Below are 13473 nucleotides of genomic sequence, written 5' to 3' on the forward strand. Positions count from 1 at the left end.
GATACAATTTGTAAAACACATTAAACTCAAGAAGAAGGAAGACCAAAATGTGGAGACTTTGCCCCTTCTTCGAACTGGGAACAAATCTCTCATGGAAGGGGTTACACAGACAAAGTTTGGAGCTGAGACAAAAGGATGGACCATCTAAAAACTGCCCCCCAGGGGTCCATCCCATAATCAGACACCAAATGCAGACACTTTTGCATACACCAGCAAGATTTTGCTGAAAGTACCCTGATATAGCTATCTCTTGTGAGGCTATGCCAGTGCCTGGTAAATACAGAAGTAGATGCTCACAGTCAGTTATTGGGTCGAGCACATGGCCCCAAATGGAGGAGCTAGAGAAAGTACCCAAGGAGCTTAAGGTTTCTGCAACCCTATAGGTGGAACAACAATATGAACTAAGCAGCACCCCCTGAGCTCATGTCTCTAGCTGCGTATGTAGNAGAAGATGGCCTAATTGGACATCATTGGGAAGAGAGGCCCCTGGTCTTGCAAACTTTATATGTCCCATTACAAGGGAACACCAGGGCAAAGAAGGGGGAGTGGGTGGGTAGTGGAGTGGGGGAGGGTATATGGACTTTGGGGACAGCATTTGAAAAGTAAATGAAGTAAATACCTAATAAAAATTGGAAAAAATAATGTAAGTAATAGGTTTTTGCACAGGGAACAGGTGTCAAGTTGGTGCAATTATTGGTTTGCTGTTCCCTCAGTCTCTTCTTTGTCACCAGTCCTGTATTTCTTGTTGACAGGATAAATCTTGAGTTCAAAAATTTGTGGGTAGGTTGGTGTCTCTATCAATGCACTGGGGTTTCTGTCTGGCTAGAGTAGGTGACCTCTTCATCTTCCATATCCTCAATGTAGTGAATCACAGCTAAGGTCACCCCTATTGAGTCTTGTGTGCTTCCCTTTTCCCAGGTCCCTCTCTATTTCTGGAGATGCCCTTCACCACCTCATTACCATAAGTTGGAGATTTCCATTCATTTTCATGGCCATCTAGCCATCTCTCATTTCTTTCTCTACACCTGATCCTGAATATTCCATCCCCCTCCCATCCTCCTCCACCATTGTTCCCTCTCTCCATCTGCCTCTTATGACAATTTTCTTCCCCCATCTAATGAAGATTCAAGTCCCTCACTTAGGCTTTTCTTCTTGTTTAACTTGGTTTTCTGGATAAAATAAATCTCATTAAAAACATGTGGGAAATATTCTTGAAAGCATCGCTACAGGAGACAATTTCCTGAACAGAGCACCAATGGCTCAGGCACTAAAATCAACAACTGATAACTGGGACCTCATGAAACCGAAAAGCTTTTATAGGGCAAGGAAACTGTCATTAGGACAAATCATCAGCCCACAGTCTGGGAAATTGTCTTCACCAACCCTACATTTGACAGAGGTCTAATATCCAAAATTTACAATGAACTAAAGAAATTAGACACCAACAATCCAAACATCCCAATTAAAAATGGGGTAGAAAACTAAAGAGAGAATTCTCAAAAGAAAAATCTCAAATGGCTGAGAAGCACTTAAAGAAATGTTCAAAGTAATTAGTCACCAGAGAATTGCAAATCAAAGCAACAGTATGATTCCTTGGTACAACAATCAGAATGGCTAAGATGGAAACCTCTAGAGATAGCACCTGCTCTTGAGAATGTTGAGCAAGGGGAACACTCCTCCAATGCTGGTGGGAGTGCAAACTTGTACAACCACGTGGGAAATCAATTTGGCCTTTTCTCAGTTTACTCGGAGCAGTGCAGTAAGCAAACTTACTCACTATACCATCTCTCCAGCCCCATATTTTATATTCTTAATTGGTCTAACAGGTAATATCTATTTTAAAAATAATTGTAACAGCAATGAATGTAACTATCATTGTATGTATGTATAAACAAAGAATTTACAACAATAATACTAGACTAATCCATTTTTTATATCCAACACTATGTTAATTTTTTTTTTTTTTTTTTTGATTAGTAGTAGGTTCAACTCTATGGCTAATGACTTACCCAGCCATGTGTTTGTGATTCAGTTAGTAGTACTGGGAATGACTTCCATCTTGGAGATAAGGGCATAGAACTAAATATTATTGTTACTTCCATAATATTTTTGTCATTACTATAACATTGAACAAAGCCATCTATGGAAATCAAGGATCACAACTAAGCAGGATTACTGGTTTTTCTCCTCTAATAGAATGAAAAGTACATGTCTGTATGATGAAAGCTAGCCAGCAGTGATGGCACTTAGAAGTTGGTTCTGACATGAGTTGTCTATACTGTATGAGTCAAGTACATGGTATCTCACTAATAAAGTCTTACCATCAAGATTGGATGGTAACTCTTAGTTAGGGTTCCTATAGCTTTTATAAAACACTATAACCAAATTTACATCGGGAAAGCTGGTGCTTGCACCATCTGGCACCACTTATTGCTCAAAATCGCTTTGGGTTTCCTGGTTATTTAAGATTTCTGGTAACCTTTAACACTATTTATTTTCATTTTTACTGAAGGGAGAGAATGTATTGCCTTTGTAGACTATTTCTGATAGGCTTCCATTTCTATAATATTATCACATCAATGTAGGGGGTCTTAAGCCCTTGGTATTTTCTTTGACTTTTTTCTTTTCACTTTTGTTATAAAGCTGTACTGAACATATCCTTCATTTCCTTAAATTTATTCCAAAATATTTAACCATTGAACATTATTGTGAATGGTATTTTTTCATGTTTTGTTTTACTTTTGTATATAGGAGCCGGCTGGTCTATATGTGTTGACTTTATATTACTATACTTTGCTAAATACTTTATCTGCTGTACATATTTTTTGGTAGTGTCTTAGGTTCTTCTATGTCTAGGATCATATCATCTACCACTAAGGATACCTTGATTTCTTCTTCTATTTACAGCTCACCTATGTCCATACAAGCTCTATATTTAAAGAGAGTAGACATCCTTGTCTTCTTTATGATTATACTAAAATTGTTTGAATTTTTAGTATTTAACATTATGTTTGCTCTAGGCTTGTATATTATTTTTTATGATGTTCGGATATATATTTTGCATTCCCAGATTCTCCAGGAATTTTTTGTGAGGTGATTTTGGATTTATTCAAAGCCTTTAAATCATCTAATGAGGTGATCACACTGGAAAAAAATGAACTGATGTTCAAATGGTCATATCTTCATTTGTGATATGGTCTTTGTAGAGGGAGATATTGATTCCCCATTTGGTTGTTGACTGTGTAAATAAAGACGTTGAAAACCAACTGCTGAGCAAAGGAGAAAAGTTGGAATTTCCTGGTCCCAGGAGTAAGAGGAAATGACCAAGAAAAAGAGGTTCCTTTTTTTTTTTTTTTTTTTTTTTTTTTTTTTTTTTTTTTTTTTTTTTTTTTTGTCTAGTCTTTGGGGAATGGTAAACAAATTTCATGTAAGACCTGGGGGCAACTGGAAACAGTGGCAGCCTCTGCCACCATCAGAATTCTGATATAGGATAGCTGCTGAATTTAGAGCAACAGATTCTGCACCTAGGAGTTGTGTTATCTGTCTTCTTTTAAAGTGTAAGAACTGTCTGGTGTTTTTCATCCATAGAACAAAGGTGGGAAGAGAAAGAGCACAGCAGAGGTGGTCATTGGCAGCTTAGCTGTGCTAGCCACAGGGTGGTGGAGAGGAATCTCAGGTCCCAGAATTCCTGGGAAAAGCATTATCTGGCAGTAAGTAAAGCTGAGTAAAGTAGGCAACTTCATAGCATAGTGAGCACAGCAGAGCTCTAGAGAATGATCAAGCTTGTTTGTAAATGTACAGGCTACAGGTGTTTCCTGCGGCATTCAATATTTTATTAGTTATTTATGTTTAGTGTTTCAGTATTATGTTACTAGGGAACTCCTTTTTGGTTCTGTCTACTTAGTGGATCATATTCCTCTTGCTCTGTGATAAGCATTTTCTTCCTTCAATTTAGAAAATGTTGTTTTTTGTTTCTATGTGCCTGCCTCCTCACATATCTGCTTTGGAGTGGTTGTCTTGTTCCCCTCTTAAAATTTCCTGCTACATTTTTAAAATATTATGAAATAAACATTTTTCATACACTCTTTTCTGATCACATTTTTTCCTTCCCATACCTCTTCCCCCTGAACTGCACTGAAATTCAAGGTTTCACCCCATACCTCTATTTCTGAAAAGCAAACAGACAAAGAAACCCAAAAGTTAAGATAAAACAAAAAATGCAAAGTAGTAATTAAGTCTCTTTTGTGTTGGCTAACTATTACTGAGCACAAAGCCTGTCTGGAGTTTGATTGATATACCCAGTGTCTTTCTATAGAGGAGAAAAAATCCTGAGTTTCAGCCTTAGATTTGAAAAATGTTCCTTTAGTGAGTTTGACAAGTACATTTTCTGTGCCTTTATTTGGGTTTCTTCTTCTATTACCATAGATTTCATGTTTTATAGTGTCCTATGGCTCTGTTCTTAGGTTTTATTAGATTTATCATTTTCTTTGACTGAGTGAACTACTTGTACTTCGTCTTCAGTACCTGATTATATCTCTTAAACTTGATTCATTTCACTGGTGTGATTTTAATATTACATGTTTTGTTAAGTTTCTTCAATTGTGTAGTTTACATTTTTATTCCATTTGCATTTTTTTCAGAAATTCTAATTTTATATTAACTAATTCAAATATATTTCATCATTGTTTAACCCATTTTCTTTTTTTCAATTTTTTTATTGGACATTTTCTTCATTTACATTTCAACTGTTATCCTGAAAGTCCCCTATACCCTCCCCCTTTCCTGCTCCCCTACCCATCTGCTCCCACTTCTTTTCTTAATTATTTTTATTTTCTGGGTCTACAATCAGCATTAATATCCTATTTTAATTCATTGACTATATTTATTATTTGTCTTTTTAAAATCTATGTTATTTTCATAGTGATAAAACATCTTGCTTTTATCTTTTGTCTGTGTGCTTTTGTGGTTTAACTAGGAGACATGGACATGTGGAGGTAGAAGCTTGGTAGTGTCTCACGGTATGGAGATTTTTTCTATCTTTGTTGTGTAGTTATTGGGATCTCCGTAATTCCCATGAAGGTATCAGGTTTTTGAGCAACCAAATTAGCTTAAGGTTCAAACTCACTGATGATAAGCATTTGGAATATCAGAAGAAGTTTTAGTTCTAATTCTGTTGTGCAAATTTCAGTTTCTTAGTACAATAATAAACCCAATGATTTTTTGCATATTCTTATTGTGGATATTCAAAAGTTTGTAAAGGTATACACAGGGAAGTTTTTCAGGATACCAGGAAACAGATCATGGAATTGGAAGATATGGAATTTGTCTGGATATCGTGTACTATAGGCTGTAAGCAATGAAGAGGGAGTACTGTCTTTATAAACCAGATAGACAGCTTCTTAGGAACAATACCTGAACTCTCCCTCTGAACTTGCCATGCATATGTGTACAGTCATTTACTTATATGTACACATGAATTTAACATACAAGCATATACATGCATACCCACAAAAATAAAATTAAAAGTAAACAATGTTATCACATTTGTGTCATGATTTATTTCAGATAAACTATAAGTAATATTTTTCTAAACTTTCTCTTTTAACATTTAAACATGAACAATTTCTTACAGATTCTTGAAGAATTTGTCAAATTTATGTAAAATGCATTTTAACCAAGCCAGAAAAGAATGTATGAAACACAGAACGTTTAATAAGCAACACTATTTTGGAACATAATAGAAGCCATATACCTAATTAGAGAAAAATATGGAGAAAAATTACCAATACTAGTACTAGTAAACATTTTCTGGTTACTTGGCAATAAGCCCCAAGAAGAGGATATGAGGTAAGATATTGTGGAAAATAGTATTGTGAAAGTCATAGAAGAGAAATAATGTCATAGAATCTCATAAAATGAAGAACAATCACTCACTCACTGACAAAATTAAAACATATTCAACTCATAGTATGTAGTAGCCCTAGATTATGAGCTAATGAAGCATTTTGTACATTATACTCATCAGAAGAATTTTCTTCATACAATAATTTTCTTCAGAGCAATTATCACATCCTTGTTCCTCAGGCTGTAGATCAGGGGGTTGACCATGGGAACAATGATGGTGTAAAATATAGAAGACACTTTTCCTTCACCCATAGAGTGGGAAGATGATGGGTTCAGATATGTAAGTGCAGCAGAGATATAAAAGACAGCAACAGCTAAGATGTGGGAGCTGCAGGTGCTGAAGGCTTTAGATCTTCCCTCATTGGATTTAATATGTAAGATGCTGATAATAATGAAAATATAAGAACTGAGGATAGTCAGGTTTGGGAAAATGGTATTAATTACACTGAAAATTAGAATTACGAGCTCATTCACAAAAATATTAGAGCATGAGAGATTAAGGATAGAAATAAGGTCACAGAAATAATGGTTGATCAAATCAGATTTGCAGAAATCAATCCTAAATATACACCCTACATGAGCTGATGCACAAACTAGGCCTATAATATAAACTCCTAAAACAAGAGAAAGGCACTTATTTTGGGACATGATGATACTGTAGAGCAAGGGGCTACAGATGGCAACATAGCGATCATATGCCATTGCAGCCAGCATGTAGCATTCTGAAACAGCAAAAAGGAGAAAGAAATAAAGTTGAATCATGCACTCAGGGTAGGAGATTTCATTCTTCTCCATCACAAAGTTCACCAGCATTTTTGGGGTAATAACAGTAGATTGGCAGAGGTCAATGAAGGACAGACTGCTGAGGAAGAAGTACATGGGTGTGTGCAGGTGCGAGCTGAGCAGGATGAGGATGATCATGCCCAGGTTCCCCAGCACTGTGAGCAGGTAAATTCCAAGGAAGAGGAGGAAGAGGGGCAGCTGCAGCTCTGGTTGGTCTGTTAAGCCAGAGAGGAAGAATTTGGTCACTGTAGAGTGATTGCCTTTTTCCATGCTCTCAGGCAGATTCTGAAAGGAATAGATACAGACTTTTGAGAAACACATTTGTTCTTCTTTTGGAAGCATGTACCACCTAAAACTTTTTATGCCTACTTCTTACTGGACCATCTTCACTATGTAGTTGTATATTTTCTGTATTTGATTTTCAATGTTAATTGTACTTTTTGAAAATATTCTGTCTATTTAATATTGAAATCATTGGGACTGTTAATTTTTAGCTTCAATATGCCAAACATTTGAAGCAAGTATTTCTAAATACAATCTCTAAATCACATCATTTATTAAGAAGTACATAGGAGAAAGTAAAGTAGCTGATTTGAATTACAACTTTAAATTCTTTTTCAGAACAGAAGTTTACCTAACTCAAAAATAGTGGAGGCATAATAATTTAGGAACCATTACTGACAAAATTTTTGGAATAAGTATTTTAATGTTTCAAAATTTCTAGTTTTCCTTTCAACTTCTATGAATCAGAGGGTTTCAAAGCATATTCCCAGGGGAAAAAAAGCAAGATTTACAAATATGTTTCCTTGTTCAGTTACATAACAAATATATGTATTAACTATTTTACAAAGTAAATGTTCATAATGAATTAAGATTGATTTAACTTTGTTTTTAAATGATATTATAGCATACATAAGTGACCCAAAATGCTTCTTCTTGAGCTGATAAACATTGCCAGCAATATGAGAAAATACAAGATTAATTTACATGAATCAGTAGCCCACCTATATACAAATACATCTTGCTCAATAGCCACATAATATAAACTATCTGACGATAATATTAACAAACTGAAAGATTTATTTGAGGAGAAATTTAGGGTATAGTTAAGGGAGGAATTACTATGGCTGGATCTGGAAGAAAAGAATGGAGGTGTAGGAGGGGGCAGGATCCAATTGTAAAGTGAATAATAATAATAAAAATAATCAGGTAAATGACCCATAATAAACAATGTTGAAGGTTATTTCATGTCTTCCACGAATATTTACACACACACACACACACACACACATTTGCATTCGTGCACCCACATATACTCTTACACACACATGAACACTCTCTCTTCACAAAGAAGGTAAAAGGCAGCTCTTTAAGAAACTACTAAATGAAACAAGTCTGAAGGTATATCTAACAGCTAATAATGTACTTTGCAAAGGAAACAATTTGATTTGGGGTTGTAATTCAAAGTCAGTGAAAATGTGGCAACTTTACCAAAAAGCAAACTAGCCAACTAACAAATAACCCCATCATATGTGTTATCAATAGATTGACATTGGTTTGGACATCTTACTTAAGAGTGATTAAAGACATCCTGGAAAATTAAATTCACAAGTTTCCACACTAAAATCCAGACATGCAAAAACGAGGATGACTGAATCTACCTCACACGGCGAACTAACAGATATCAGAGGTGGACAGAGGAAAGAATCTCATGGGATAAGAGATGTGGAGAGGAGCACACTGGGGTGGGGATCAGATGTAGGAAGAAGAGGAAAGAGAAAATGGAAATAGGTAGAGAGTTAGGGTATATATGGGTGAGCAATCACAAGTACTTGCTAAATCTTGGGATGGAGGGAAGCACCAAAGGGTCTTTGGGGGACAAATGATGCTGAGAATCCTAGAGGTAGGGGAAATGGATCAGGAAGTAGCTGCTTTCTGTACCCAGGCAGCACTCCATTGAAAAGACAAGGACATCACCCCACCCACAAAACCTTCAACCTAAAATGTGTCCTGCCTCCAAGATATGCAGGAACAAAGGTAGAGTAGAGACTGAGGGAATGGGCAACCAATAATAGGACCAAACTGAGACCAATCCCTGATGTTGTTAATAATACTGTTGTACCTGCAGAGAAGAACCTAGCATAATAGTCCTCTGTGAGGTTCTATCAAATGCAGAATCCTACTGCCAAATGTTGGATGAGCTCTAGAAGTCTTAGTGGGATAGTTGGGCAAAGGATGGTGGTAGCTAAAGAGCACAGGGACCATACAGGAAAACCACGTAACTTCAATACTTTAGGGTTCCCTGAAACTGAACCATCTACCACATAGCGAATATGGGCTGGAGCTAGCCCACCTGTACATATGTAACAGATGAATCGTTTGTTCTTCATATGTGTCCCCCCAAAACTGGAGAAGTGGTTGTCCCGGAATCTGTTGCTTGCCTACCTACCTGCCTTTGGATCCTGCTTCCCTGTCTGGCCTCAGTTGACAATGTGCCTTGTTGCTGTGAATTGATGTGAAGGGTGGTGTTTGGATGGGGAGTCAATGGGTTGGGTGTCTGAGGGATGGTACCTGTAAGAGGTATCACATAAAACGTAGGGACAAATGTCAAAACGTCCAAATAGAGTATCTAGAAAATAGATTCTCATATGTATGGCTAATTTATGTTTGGCAAATTAAACAAAGAAATTAGCCCAAGAATGTTCTTTTCAATGTTAGTTTTGGAATACCTGAGCAATTATATAGAACATAAAAATAAAAACTCAATAATTTTAGATTTATTCCAACAAATAATACAAAAATATTCTTATACATATATTGTTGTTAAAATGCTAATTTTGAATATACAATCCCTCTAGATATTAACAGAAACATATTTAATGACCTTAGTTTCACTTATATACCAACTGCAATTTGTGATTTATTTTCTAATAAAACCAACTGAATTACCTGGAATTGAAATTTTCTATGTTGAGATAATGAAAGACAGTAAAAGAATACAAAGCAGTTAAGGCCAGCAGGGGACTGAAGAGAGAAACAAACAAACAAAAAATGCAATGGGAGATTCCTTGAGTTTCCTGACAGCTTAGTAGTTCATGAGGTGACAACTGAAGGAAATAACAGTGTTAATATACTCACAATAACTAATGGTAATACATTTTATAACAGGACACATACTGCCATCAGGAATCTTTAGGTCTTAGACATTTATAAATTAAATTAGTTCTATAAACCTAAGTCTAAACTTGATTAAAATTAAATGTTAATAAAGAGAAAGTTCTGTGATACTTTCTTATCAAAGTGTAAAAAAATTTTTTTCACCAAGAAATAGTACAAGTAATTTTTAAATTCAATAAAAATTACTCAGGGAATATCTCTAACTTGAGAAAAGTAAGAAACTGATTTGAACACATTTTCATCAAAACTCTTAAGTAAATGGCAATTAGTTATTAAAAAACATTCAATAATATCAATTAAAAATGCAATTTAAATCACAATTGGGCATCTTTTACACTTATAACATTTAGGTTAAAATGAAAGATGAGACAACCAAATGTCACACAACATAGATTACTGCTTTTACCTGCTTATGAGAGAGAAATTATAGCTTATTCTTACATAAAATAATGTTCCTAAGATAATATATATATGCTATTCTTAATTAAAACAATGTTTTAGAAAAATAAAAATTTTAAAGATAACTGAGTATTTAGAACCTTACTATTTTTATCTGTCATGCATTCAGTGAATATATCATAAAGTATCATATATATATATATATGATATATGAGACTGATAATCAGCCTCATTGTCTAAGCTTGATAAGATAGTTCACTATGGGTGATCTATATCCCAGGAACTGGGTTGTCTGAAACAATGTCTCACCAGTTCATCCTGACCTTGAACTTACTGTGGCTCTTACAGTGGCTCTCACAGATGATGGCCTACTCAATCCCAGCAAAAACACTGCAACTGGAGCTACTTGCTCTTTTATGCAACATCAGAATTTCTACTGTGTTATAAAGGAAACTCAAGTCATCTTCTTTGTTCTTAGTGGAATTCAGGGTTTCTTCAACTCAGGATCTGAGATATGTTTGTACTATGATGTTCATGGCATGGGCATGCTGTCAAGACTTGAACACCTTCATTGCCCCCTCTATAATTTCTTTCAAACGCCCTTGGAGATTTTTATGATTTAGTCATTATTTGTCCTGGGAGCCCAATTAGACTTAAGTTTATTACATTCCTCATCAAAATTAAAATAGTAGAAGCTTGAAAAACAAAATGAGAATATCCTTTTCCAATGTGCCAGGCTCTCTGATAGACTAACCTCAGACTGGAAGACTCTTGACAATGCCAACTGCCTGTCTCACATGTTAAAGCCTTTGCCAAAACCAACTCTCAAACACTTTCACATCAATTTTACAAATGCTTGGTGATGCTCTAGGTTTGTAAAAGGCACATTGATATTTACAACCATTTCATGAATAGAACAGAAATATTAGGCCAATTTTTGTGTACTTCATGTAATGTACTTTGAAAAGAATGTTTATAAAGTATACACAAAGGAAAATTAAATCATTAACATTGGTATAAACTATTCCAAGTAGACATTAAAAATCAATATTGATTTAGCTATTGTATGGTGCTGAGGTAATTCCTTCAACACAATGCTTATTTTCTCAAGCAATTAAAAGCACCTCACTTAGTAGAATAATACAATTAAGCATTTATTCATCATAAATCCACCACATAATTGCAGGCTGAGCTAAGCTAGATTTGATTCCAGAACCAGGGGTTTTCATGTTTCTTTCTTGGTGGCTGTTATAGTTGATTGATGTTCTGATAACTGAGACACTTATGAAAGTGTCCATGGCATAAGCAATAAAGCATGTGGGATTGCTTAAATATTACACTAAACTGCAGCATATTGAGGGAAAACCCCAATAAATTAAACTGAGAAGGAATGATTTTTAAAAGAGGTTTAAGCTTTTGAGCCTTTTCAGAAGGCATGCTTTTATATACAGAAGGAGGGAATGTCTTATTTGGAATGAGACTATCCTCTGTTCACATATCCTAACTTACTGATTTTACTAAATTACCTGATTTCATTACATTTTCCATGTATTTAAATATATGCAAGAATAGTGCATTGGCCTAAATATGAAATAACTAGTCATCATTAAACTAATAATGATTTTTCTTCATGGAAAGATTATAGCAAAAACAGTTTAGGAACATTTTTAACTCATATATATTCTGAAGAAAATGATGCATATCCTGTGGCAGAATCCAGAACACAACTGGATCAGAGTAATTTAGGCTGGGTTAAATCATAACCGTGCTTTGTATATAGTCTGTAGTTACAAGAACACACAAATATTCAACTTACATTGGAAAACATGACTATACATGAAACTTGATGTTTCACATGCATTAACACTCACTTTCTTTCTTTACTTACTGAATTTTTTTCTTGACTCTAGGATTTTCTCCTCCATTCCTTTCAGTCCCCCTCCACATCATTCCCCCTTCTTGATTCCTGTTCACTCCTCTTTCATTTCTTTTCAGAAAAAGGCAGGCCTCCCATTGGTATCCAACAACAATGGCATATGAAGTTACAGCAAGACTAGACACCTTCTCTCCTATATAGTCTGAAGGAGGTAAGCCAGTAGGAGGACAGGGTTCCAAATTCAAGCAACAAGTGCCCTGCTTCCATTGTTAGGATTCACACAAGAAGACCTAGCTACCCAACTGTAAAATACAGACAGAGGGTATAGGTGTGTTCTATGTATGTTCCCTGATTGATAGTTGAGACTGTGAACACTTATGAACCAAGGTTGTTACTGTAGGTTTTCTTGGGGAGTACTTTACTGATCTAGGCTCCTATATTCCTTCTTCACCTTCTTGTGCGGATACTCTGGGCTTTGCCTAATGTTTGATTCTCTGAATCGGTTTCCATCAGCTGCTGAGTGAAGCCTCTCTGATAACAATTGAGTTAGCTACCAATCTATGAGTATAGAAGATTATCATTAAGAGTCATTTCACTGATTTTTGTTGCATTTGTGTTTACCCTGTCCTAGGTCTCCAGCAACTGGAATTGAACCTCCGGGCAGTGCCAGTGTTGAGCCCAGATTCATGGCATGAATCAGTTACTGTCATCCAATTTATGTGTAGTCTATACACCAGGAAATCTATTAAGCAGGACAAATTTAAGTCGAGTTTTCAGCAGCTGGGTTGGTGTCCCAAACCTTCAACTGCAAGTGTTGTCTGGTTAGAGAAGATACTGTGTATGGGCTTCATACACATCATGCTAGGAATATTAGCTAGGGTCATCCTCATAGAGTTCTTGGACTTTTCATTTCCCTGGTTACTACTTCATTCCAGAGTTACCCCCATCCTTTTCAGTTGTCTCTCCTAATACTCTTTCCCCCCACCCTCCCAGCAACTTGTTCCCTCCTGTTCCCATCCCTACCCCATTTCTCTGAAGACCCTCCTAATATGTACCCACAATGTGTATTCTATTTTTTATTCATGATGAGATTGTTACTTTGCTTCTCCGGATCTGTGAATTGTAGCAATTTTATAATTCATGGCTAATATCCACTTATAAGTGAGTACATAGCATTTTTGTCTTTCTGTGTCTTGGTTACCTCACTTGGGATGATCTTCCATACTTTCATCCATTTCCCTGCAAATTTCACTCTGTCCTTGTATTTGACAGCTGAGTAATACTCCATTGAGAAAATACACCACATATCCTTTATTCATTCATTGTTCCAGGGA

The 13473-nt window shown here is 35.8% G+C and overlaps 1 pseudogene; it reads right to left on the reverse strand.

The window, feature by feature from the left end:
- Positions 1-6021: 6021 nt before the first annotated feature.
- Positions 6022-6963, reverse strand: LOC110328324 (annotated as a pseudogene).
- Between the last annotated feature and the right edge of the window lie 6510 nt (positions 6964-13473).

Source organism: Mus pahari, chromosome 10, assembly GCF_900095145.1.
Source record: "Mus pahari chromosome 10, PAHARI_EIJ_v1.1, whole genome shotgun sequence".
Classification (NCBI taxonomy): domain Eukaryota; kingdom Metazoa; phylum Chordata; class Mammalia; order Rodentia; family Muridae; genus Mus; species Mus pahari.